This window comes from Coffea eugenioides, chromosome 2 (assembly GCF_003713205.1).
Source record: "Coffea eugenioides isolate CCC68of chromosome 2, Ceug_1.0, whole genome shotgun sequence".
NCBI lineage: Eukaryota > Viridiplantae > Streptophyta > Magnoliopsida > Gentianales > Rubiaceae > Coffea > Coffea eugenioides.
The window spans coordinates 69,824,505-69,835,113 of NC_040036.1; the positions used below are offsets into that span (position 1 = coordinate 69,824,505).

At 34.8% G+C, this 10,609-nt stretch overlaps 1 non-coding gene across 1 annotated transcript; it reads right to left on the reverse strand.

Moving 5' to 3' along the window:
* Positions 1 to 4,146: 4,146 nt before the first annotated feature.
* TRNAV-CAC lies at positions 4,147 to 4,220 on the reverse strand. Its single transcript has one exon. It is a non-coding gene; the product is annotated as a tRNA-Val (tRNA).
* Positions 4,221 to 10,609: the final 6,389 nt, after the last annotated feature.

Consider the following 10,609-nt stretch of genomic DNA (forward strand, 5'->3'; position numbering starts at 1 on the left):
TGGAAGCATATTAGGTGGGAAAGGAATTAGGAGGTCTCTTTGTATTGCTCATTGACGTTCACTCTCCAGACTGGAATTGGCTCAGTTCATGGTTTTCAGTTTCACAAGGTATAAAGCTACCTAAACCAAATGATGCCTGTTGTTTGGATCATGTACTTGCCCAGTCCTTTTTGGTTATTATGGAAATCTTACTACCAGCACAATCATATTGGTATATTTGTACCTGTGCGATAAGAAATTGGCACTCTGAATATTGATTAGTGCTAGATTGGCTGTTTATTGCTGATTTGCTGGCTTTCTGATCAATTTTTTTTTTTTTTTTGTAGAAAAGGAACTAATTTGTTTTTTTTTCTCTAAAGCATTAGTAACAATTAGTTAAATGCAAGAAAAAAAATAAATTATTAAAGGCACTAATTGGCTTTTTCCTTAAAGCTTTAGTAACAATTAGCTAAATGTTAAAAAATTATTATATAGTAAAAAAGAAGAATTTTTTTATGTAAGGAAATGTTAGTTGGAAACAATTCTAATTCTTAATAAATTCTTCTCCCATCCAAACAAAGAATTTGGAATTCCAAATGAATTCTATATCAATTCTATGTATTTCCCAAACAAAAGAATTTCAATGTTTTGGAATTCCAATTCATAGAATTCTAATTCTATAGAATTTCAATTCCAATTCAATTCCAATTCTGTTGAACCAAACGCACCCTTAGTGTTTTCCAACAGATTTGCTGGAGTTACTTGTTGAAATTCCTTAATTTCTTTGTTAAATCTCCTCCCTTCCCATTAGGACAAACCTAATCATTTCTTCCCACTAAAATCCCTGCAAACGTTTTCCAACAAGTATAATGGAGTTACATTTATTTCTGTTTGTCCACTAAAAATTTCTCCGGTTTTTACTCTTAAAGCTTTTTTCTTAAAAATCTTGGAAAAGTCTGTATCCAAGTTTACAAAATACTAGCTTGCAGTATAGGGAGCTTTGAGCAAATGAAAAACTTGATATCATTCATGCTATCCCATAGTTTCACAGTTAGTTTAAGCATCTGTTAGCTTAGCTACGGAAGAAATAAGATTGTATTGATAAAGATCAGAGTTTCAATACCAATTGTATTTATACTAGCTTTACTTTTGAGTTAGAGCTTAGATTGATTTAGCTTCTGACCAATTCCTTTAGTTTGGAGATCCAAGAAGCTTGCAAAATCAACCAGTATGGGCAGGATAACTGACAGAATCCCAACCTCGGTAGATAGCTCTATACGAAAACTGGGAGAATGATGGACTCCAAATATCACCCTGTTTCACTGCATCCTACGAGGTTGTGACATGATCGAATGTAGGAGTAATAAGAGAAGGTGGAAATCAGACGTCTTTGCATTTGAATGCCAGAATTTGAGAATGAACTTCGAGGTTGGAGACACTTCCAGCCCTAAAATGTCATCAAATTCATGTAGATACTGCGGTGCAAATAAACAAAATTTGACACAAAAAGGACAATTTGAAACGGCAAGAACCTCCTTATGGATTATGTCTTAGTTTGGCAAGTGCAAATTGATTGGAATGCAAGCCCGCAACTCTTGGTGGGCGTTTTTATGTATGACTGCTTTGAATGGATTAAATGCCCGAAAGTTATAATAGACACGAACCACAGCAGAAGCAAGAAACGGAAGAAAGATTGATTACAATGCAGTGGTAATGATTGATTACAATGTCTTATGATAAGTAATCATGTCGTGTACTTTGGAGAAATTTTCAAAAAATTTCCAGATATGAATAGGTGAATCTCTTGTGCAGGTTTGACGAGTTTCCAAAATCCAATGTCTACCATTATCAGGACAAACAACCACATTACATGAAATAAGGCTCTTTTTGAGAGTTAGATGATCGAATTTTAAGATGCAACTCCTGACAAACCATGATGCGAACTAGGCATGTCATGGGTAGGATCTAGGTTGAATCCCTTTGATTCAGATCCAGACCCATTTAATTTAATTAGATTCAAATCCAGATTCAGACCCTTTTGGGTCTAAAAAAATAAGTCCATACCCAAACCCTTATGGATTTGGGTATCCAATGGGTATCTATGGGTATTTTCTAAACATATTAAAGTAAAAATGTATTTAAAATATATAGAGTTCATAAATAATATAAATACTATCCAATTTTTGTTTTCAAATAATAAAATTAACATTCAACAAGTTGAATGCAATATTGTGAATTCAAAGAAAGAATTATTATTGACTACTTCTATATATTTTCAAAGATTCAACTGCATCCACATCTAATATTTCATTTGTTTGCCTTAACATTTTCTCCTTTTCTTGAAAAAGTTTGTATCAATTACAATGACAACTAGAATTAGTTTTTAAAAAAGAAAACAACTGGAACATATATAAATATTTAGTCTTATTAAAAAAATGTAATTTTGTACCTCTTTTTCTTATTTAAACCTCAATGTTGGTAGATGTCTCGCAATCTAACACTGAAATAGTAAATGAAATAAAAGTCATTTGACTAAGGACCGATGGCAAATAAATAATAGAATAAAAAAAGTTATAAACATTTACTCATTTTTTTATTCAATCCAATCATCAGTAATCACTAATATTTCAACCATATCTAAAAGCAATTGGCACGAGTCTTATCAATCACCCAACCATCAATACTAAATACAAATTCTGATGTCATAAAATCTTATTGTATTCCATCCAATAGTCATAAAATATTATATTATTTTATAAATTTACTAATATATATTATTTAATTAAATATATATGGGTTTGAGTAAGATCTAGTATGGATCTGTATTTGGATATGGATTGTAGAAAATCAAACCCTACCCAGATCCACACCTCTTTCACAGGGTCCGGGTCTGGTTAGGGTTTGGATTTGAGAAATTAAATCCAAACTTTATCCAAATATATTGGGTCTGGGTTGGATCTGGATAAGATCCGATCCATTGACATGCCTAATGCCAACCATATAAAAATCTAATGGAGTCTTGATTTGCTGCAGAAAATCAGCCTTCGGCACTTTGAACATTTTGAAGTAACATTTTCATTGTTCGATTTGGTTTGTCACTTTGGTGTATATTGTAGACAAACAACATCCTAAAAGTTATTTAGTCTTTGGCACATTTACAAACTAAAGGAAAGTGAATATAAAATTTTCAATTTGAAACTTTCTTTCAGTGTTCATCCCTCGAGTTTCTATACCACCAATCTTAAAGCCATATTTTGCCTACGTCTGATGGCAAGTTCATTACAAAATTAGCTGCCAACAATGTCAAATTGGAGTAATTTGATGGCAGCGACTTCATTCGCTCGAAAAAGGCCGTTCACCTCGCAGATTTTCCTGAAGTGGGATGTGTTGGGAAAACAACGGCTATTGCATAAACAAAAGCTGCCAACGCACTGTCCAGGATTCCCTTTTGAAGATAGGAAGGACAGCGGAAGAGAAGAACTCGTATTCCTTAGTATTCCTCCCTAGTTGAATTGCCAATTTCATCCCTCAACTTTTTGTTTTCTTTAAAAAAAAAAACTATTTTTGTCGCTTAACTGGTTTATGAATCAATTCAGTCCCTCAACTTTAAATTCTATGGCCAATTAAATCCTTCTATCGTGGTCCGCTAAAACTTTTTGCCTTGAAATAGAAAAGTCACCAGCCACACAAGGGGTATGTTTGTAACTTCATGTAAGCCATCGTATTAAAACAAAAAAAAAAAAGAAAAATTGCTTGCTCAATAAAATTTGGGCAGCATTTTAGAGCAAGAAAACCAAGGGAAAAGTATGATTTGTTCCAATACTGTCCAAAATTTTCTTTTCTAGGGTTTTAATACAACGTCTTGCATGAAGTTCCAAAAATACCCTCACATAGCCGCAAATTCAAAAGGACCTAACCGGCGGAGAATTTTGTTTGAGGGATTGTATTGGCTCAAAAACAAGTTAAGGGATGAAAATGATTTTAAGTGAAGAAGTTGAAAGAGTAATCGGAGAATTGAAGGCCTTAATTAAATGACAATGGAAGTCGTGAAGAGAGTTTGGTGTCTCGGAGTGTGCCTTTAACAAATTGTTACAGAGTAGGGTTTTCTTAAAGAGCACACCTCCTTAAATGGCGGCGGCGGCGGCATTGGAAAATGAGGCCAAAACATGTCTGAGCCCGGGTTCGAACCGGGGACCTCTAGTGTGTGAGACTAGCGTGATAACCAACTACACCACCCAGACGAGGACATTGTCAACTGCCTACGTGATGACAAGTTTATAAAATTAGCTACCAACAATGTCAAATTGGAGTAATTTGATGGAGGCGACTTCATTCGTTCGAAAAAGGGGGTTCACTTCCTTTTGGTAGCATTGAAAGTGGCATAGGACTTGACTGATAATGAGATATGTTTGTTGGCATATCCTTAATTCAATGAGTGATGACTGATGACCCTTTTTATGTCTACCATACTATCAATACAATCAAGGAACTATGCGATAAATTGGAAGCCAAGTACATGCATGCACCAAGATGCTACAAGTAAAAAGTTTTTTGGTTACCCTTTTAGTAATGGGGAATCTTTGATGGAGAATGGAAAGCACATGTAGGGATGACATTGGTCATGCACCCTCAAAAATTCTCTTAGCAAAGTGTAACCTACTCATCTAAGTTTTTTTTTTTTCTTATCAAACTCTATCAGATAACTCAATAAATTTTGATTCTCATTGCTAAACCCTGTTGCTTGAGTTTAAATTACCCATTGTGTATTCTCTACTGCTAGGACTGCACACGAATCGAGCCGCTTGCGATTGGGCGCACACTCTAGAGGTCTAGAAGGTTCGCTTCACGAACCGTACTACGTGGACGGTGGATAAGGGGTCCACGTCGTCATCGAACTCGAGTTGAGTTTGAACCAAGTAAGTCGAACTCGAGTTTAAAAATATCAACCTCGTTAGTTCGCAAGCTCGATTATATATATATATATATATATAATTTTAATAGTAAAATTACTTATATATTCCTAATATTTTATTATTTGTTAAAAAAATTATTATTTTATTCATTTTTTAAAAATTAAATAATTATTTTTTATTTTTTAAAAATAATTTAATTTTTATTTTTATTTTTTTTAATCTCGAGCTCGAGTTCGAGCTCGACTCGAATTTGAGCCGAGCTCGAGCTCGAGTTTGACATTTTGACCTCGTTGAACTCGAGCTTAAGTTCGAATTTAATAAAATTAACTTGAGAATCAACTTGATTAGGCTAAAATTTGGCTCGACTTGACTCGTTTGCACCCCATATCTACTGCTAATATGAATAGTTCAAATAAAGGGAATTAATTTTTTTTTATCAGACTAAAATCAATATATACATTATATTAAATTAACACACTAAAATGAGTTTTAAACTTGAGCAAAGCAACCTAAAATCCTAAATTTTGTGAAGGGTTAAATCAACATTTTGCCATAGACACACACACACAAAAACAAAAGCACGTGCGATGCATTTATGCACCTAAACAATTTTTTTAGGAACCAAATTATTTCTTGTGAGGCACGAGTAATCGCCATATATAGGACAGAAGTCATTTCACTTGGATACAACTAATTTGATTGAATCTAAACTAACATGCAAGTTAGCTTTTATGTCAGCCACTTTTTCTTTCTTGTACAGAAAGTACCACAAAACATTTTTTATATCTGGCCAAAAGAATCTTAACATCTTCATATTTTAAATGCTAATTTTATGCCTCTCAAAAATAAAATCAGTCCAATTCTAACCACCTTTTAAAGTGGTAAAAATGGCAGAAAACTAATTGAAAACATTTTCAACCAAACTATTACAGAGAAGTGCATATTAAAAAAATAATGGAGGGATAAAACAAAAGGTAATAATAAGTGAGGGACTCAAGCTAAAATTTATGCAAATTTGTTGTCATTTCTTAGGTCCTCTTCCCCTGTGCGCTTCTCACTTAACATTTCTCCCGACCATTTCCCTTTTTAAATCACTTAAATTAGTACATCTGCATTGCTTATTCTTAAAGTTAATTGAACCTTTTTTTTCCTACTCTCCCTACACTTTTTCTATTCTCAACTGTTAAGCAAATCATTCGAATTCTGAATCTAATAGGTGGAAGAACTCTAAAACTCCTCCCTTAACCGCAAAACCAATCCTAGTAATTAAAGTTACTTGAACTTGTTTCTCATTTTCTAGCATAGAAACTATTTTGGAAAATGCCTTTTCCTTTTAAATCATATAAAAACTATAAATATTGCTTTTGTATCAAAATGTTTTCTTTGTACCCTTCTTCACATCTTTCTCACTTCTAACTGCGAGACTCATGCTTCAAACCCTAAATCTGACAGCGAAAAAAACTCTAGAATTCCTCTCCCCACTGAGACAACCACAATAATTTTTTTTTAGTGGTAGATATCAATTTACTCCGCCAGGAGCTTCACAACCTTGTTCTAGGCTTGCTTCTACTTCTGCATGTACTTTAGGTACTTCTTGAGCCACTAAGGAGCATTCTTTCAAAAGGCATTTTTGGGGCAAGTCTCGGAGCGAAAAAGGCATTTTTGGAGCGAGTCTCGAGACGAGGCGATGCCCAAATGCCCTGGACTGTTTGAATAGGACATAAGCGTTGTCGGGCATTCGCCCCACTCCACACGGCGAACACTCGGGCGTCGGATGTTTGGGGCATTTTTGTATTTTTTTTAATTTTGAACTTTGATTTTACTATTTTATCTTCTTTATCTTTGTTCGCTACCCTTATTATTGTTTAATAATTTTGAAGAATGATTCCATTTATTTGTTTTTGGAAATAGCTTGAAAAAATATAAATTAAAAGCATCCATGACTTTATTTCCTATATATTTTTTTCCTTTTCTTTGATCCCAAAATATAACTATTTTTTGTTAACATGATTTTAGATGGCTAATGTCTGAGTTAAAGTTATGTTATGATTTTACTTGTTAGATAATGATAATATTTTTTATAATTTTCTTAATTTTATCAATTTTTTGTATTTAATAATAATATACATATGAATATTGTAATTTTGAAGTATTATTACATATTTTATTTTTTTTATATATTTAAAAAATCAAATTTGTGGAACTTATGCCCCACGCCGCGTAGCATTTGCCCCAGTTGGGTGGACATAAAATGTCCGGACGCTCTAGTCTTTTAAAACATTGCTGCGGAGGCAATTTATAAGTAAATGTGTTGTTGCTATTTGCTAATAGGATAGTTATCCACCATCCAAATGAGACGCTGCCCATGTTTGCCAAAATATATTGAGTCAAGAACTTATATTCCAGCCTCCAGGTGTACAAAACCCAGCTAATGCCATAGCCCTCTGGAATTTCGTTACAAATAGAACGGGTACAGAGCTTCTTGTTCGTAACAGAGCCCATTTGAAGATGACTCCTGCCAGAAGAATCCAAACTCCTCCTCCATTTCAAAATAGGCGTTGTTGCTTGCTGGTGTTCCATTACCCATTGGATTCTCGCATGACCAATCAGCTTCACCATTGCTGCCCTAGACTAACGTTAACAAAATAATTAACCTCCGGATTACTGTAGCTACTATGCTATAATAATTTCACAATGTGGCACTGTTACTCACTTCAACATTTTGTCCCACAATCCGTTGGATTGCGTTCATTTCCCCCAAAGCAGAGCTATCAAAAGCTGAGCGATTCCCATTAGATTGGGAGATAATTACCCGACCAAGATCCAAATAAATGGTCCAAAATCAGTACCAAACTATTGGTGTAGAGAGAAGTGCAAGATCATCCAGCTTCCGAATAAGGACCCCAGGGCAATACTAGCTGTAGGACAGCCGGTTCTGCTTCTGGTGCAGAACTACGAGAAAGCTGGTTTGGGTAATAGGACTGAAGATAACAAATCCCATGGGTGGTGTAAATGAAAGTGCTGCAATGCCAAATGAAGATGTGATCAAAGCAGGTGAAGCAGCAGATGTTAGAAATAAAAATCAGAAAAGGGGGGAGGAAGCAAGAGCCAGAATCCTGTGAAAATTGCGATACATCACGTAGTGGTTACATAATGGAGATGACCTTTGAGGAGATTACTTCTAATTGTGCCAGTGAGCAAAGTTCAGGAGTTAATGCTCTTCATGTTTTTAGGAGATCCTTTCGCCAAAAGCATTAGGTTTCCTGCAATGAAAGTGGTCCTGATGATGATGACTTTCAGAGCCGCCCTATTGCTAATTTTCACTGGAAGGTTTTGCAGCAATTTGCTTCTTTTTCCCCTTTCTAAGGCAAAAAACAAGTGCAATTAATGCAAGAGCCTAGAACTATGCTTACAATAGGTCCATCTTTCAGCCCCTTATCTCCATTTCCAGTATTTGGATGTGTTGTTGGATTTTTTGGAATCCCTGTCTGCACCTGGAGCTGGAGAAGAGCATTCCTGAATCTACCAGGAGGAGGTGGGGTATATGGCAGTGGCGGAGGAGCAGGACGAGTGGAAAAGGAATTCCCATTGTATCTGTTTGATGGTAAATGTCAAAGGGCAAAGATCTAAGAAGTTTGTATAATGGGGCAATATTATAGATAACTTACTTAAAGCTACAGATGGAGAGGAGTTCATGTGGTATTCATCCACCGAAATTGTTGTTTGCAACATTTCTACAACAAAAGAAAAAGAAAAGAAATGAACACAAGGTGTTATGTGAGGTAAGCTGGGGTTAAAGTTCACGTAATTTCTCAGAAGGTAGAGACACTTACAAATCTATCAAAGGCTACCCAAGCAAAATATTGAGTGAACCAGTCAATTGGTTATTTTGCAAGTAATTGCAAGAACACGTACTGCATGAGAAACTTCAGCAAGTAAATATCAACCTGAATAAGAAGCACCATGCAAAACTTACAGAGCAGAAAATTTTGATGATGAGATGAAGGATCGAGGAAGGTCTATAGTCAAATTGTTGTTGGAGAGATCTGTGACATAGATGCAAGTGAGAACATTGTTTTAGAAAAGCAAAATTGAAAAAGATTGGTATGCCAAATAATATGGATGCAAGTCTTTCATGGTAAGGGAATCTCCTCTTTCATGCAAGTCTTTAATGTACCATGCTAAATGCCCTTGATGATGACATATCTAGAAATTATTCTTCATGAGAATGTATGTGCACTAAAACTGGACTGTAAACGCCGAATTCCAATTCATTGAAAATTTAAAGACAATCAATTTGAAGCATTGAAGGTGGTAAAAACTGAATTGTGGTTTATCACTTCAATAAATATGTGTAGCTGAAATCTGAATAGGTAGATGTTAGAACTTTATCCATTGCAGTTTATTCTCTTGTGTATAACTAACCATCCAAGTAGCATGAGCATGGTATGCCCAACCAAATACCATTATAGTATACTTGGCTATCAATAAATATTTCTGTCCAGTTTCAGTGACTCATCCCTTTTTAAGTTACCTTACATATTGGTTATCTAATGCACTTGGTACAAAATAAATCTTCTAATGTGTTCACTGTTTCTTAAAATAAAGATTAGAACAGCTGGACACCTGGGAGTTGGTCCTATAGTGTATTGATGGCTGTATTTTCAAGTGGCTTGGAAAACAAATTTCATTAAATGGACTGTACGTACTATAAAATTAAGAAAATTTCTAGAAGTCTCAGCAAGCAACTCTGAATATGGAGGAGCAAAAATAGAAGTTCCTTTGTAATGATTTGTGACTCAGAAATAGCTAAGGCCGGCCATGTGAGAGATGGAGTAAGGAAGATTCGCACTTATATTATTATAAGCAAGGTTTCTACAGTGACAAATAACTTATCATTAGCAAATCAAAGAAACAAAAGACATGAGACGGTACACCAACTTACAGTTCACTGAATTATGGGACTTACATACGCATAAGGTTTGGCGGTAACTGATAAGGAGTTGAATCATAAATGATATTGCACATAATGATTACAATGTTTAGTGGCTGTTAACATTAGAAGCACCTTAAAATTCAATGATCTTTGAGCTCATTATCGATCACAAACACAACAGTCTTACAATATGTTTTTAAGGACATAAGACTATTCAACAAGTATTTCATTATTCCATTCAGAACTTCGATATCAATCTATCAACTTACAGCGAAACAACTGCAGAGCTTTGACAGGTCCATGACTGTGCAGATGGATCGCTATCATTGGCTTTCCAACCAGTTAGTTGTGGAGGACTATTTAGTGTATTGTACAAAAGCTGCAGAGCTGTTATTGCAGAAACATAAGAAGTCAATATTGGAAAACAAAATGAAAATAGTTCTTCAGTATTAAGAAAAAAGGTCCAATTTTTTCCCTACTGTTGGCTCTCAAAGCCATCGAAAGAACAAAAGGAAAATAAATAGCTAAGAAGTGAATAATCAAGCTATTTATGATCAGAGAGCATAAGGTCAATTCAAAGATCATTCATGATCAACATATCTTCAGAGATTTCACTAAAGACATTAGTTCTGCATCACAAGATTATTCTATCATCTAACAAAACCAATCCTGATTCTTGACATAGAATAAACGTCAAATCCAATAACAAAAAAAAAGGAAGAGAAAAAGCATCATTTTTGCTGACTACCAGATTCAATAGGAACATCTCTAGCTCACCTCA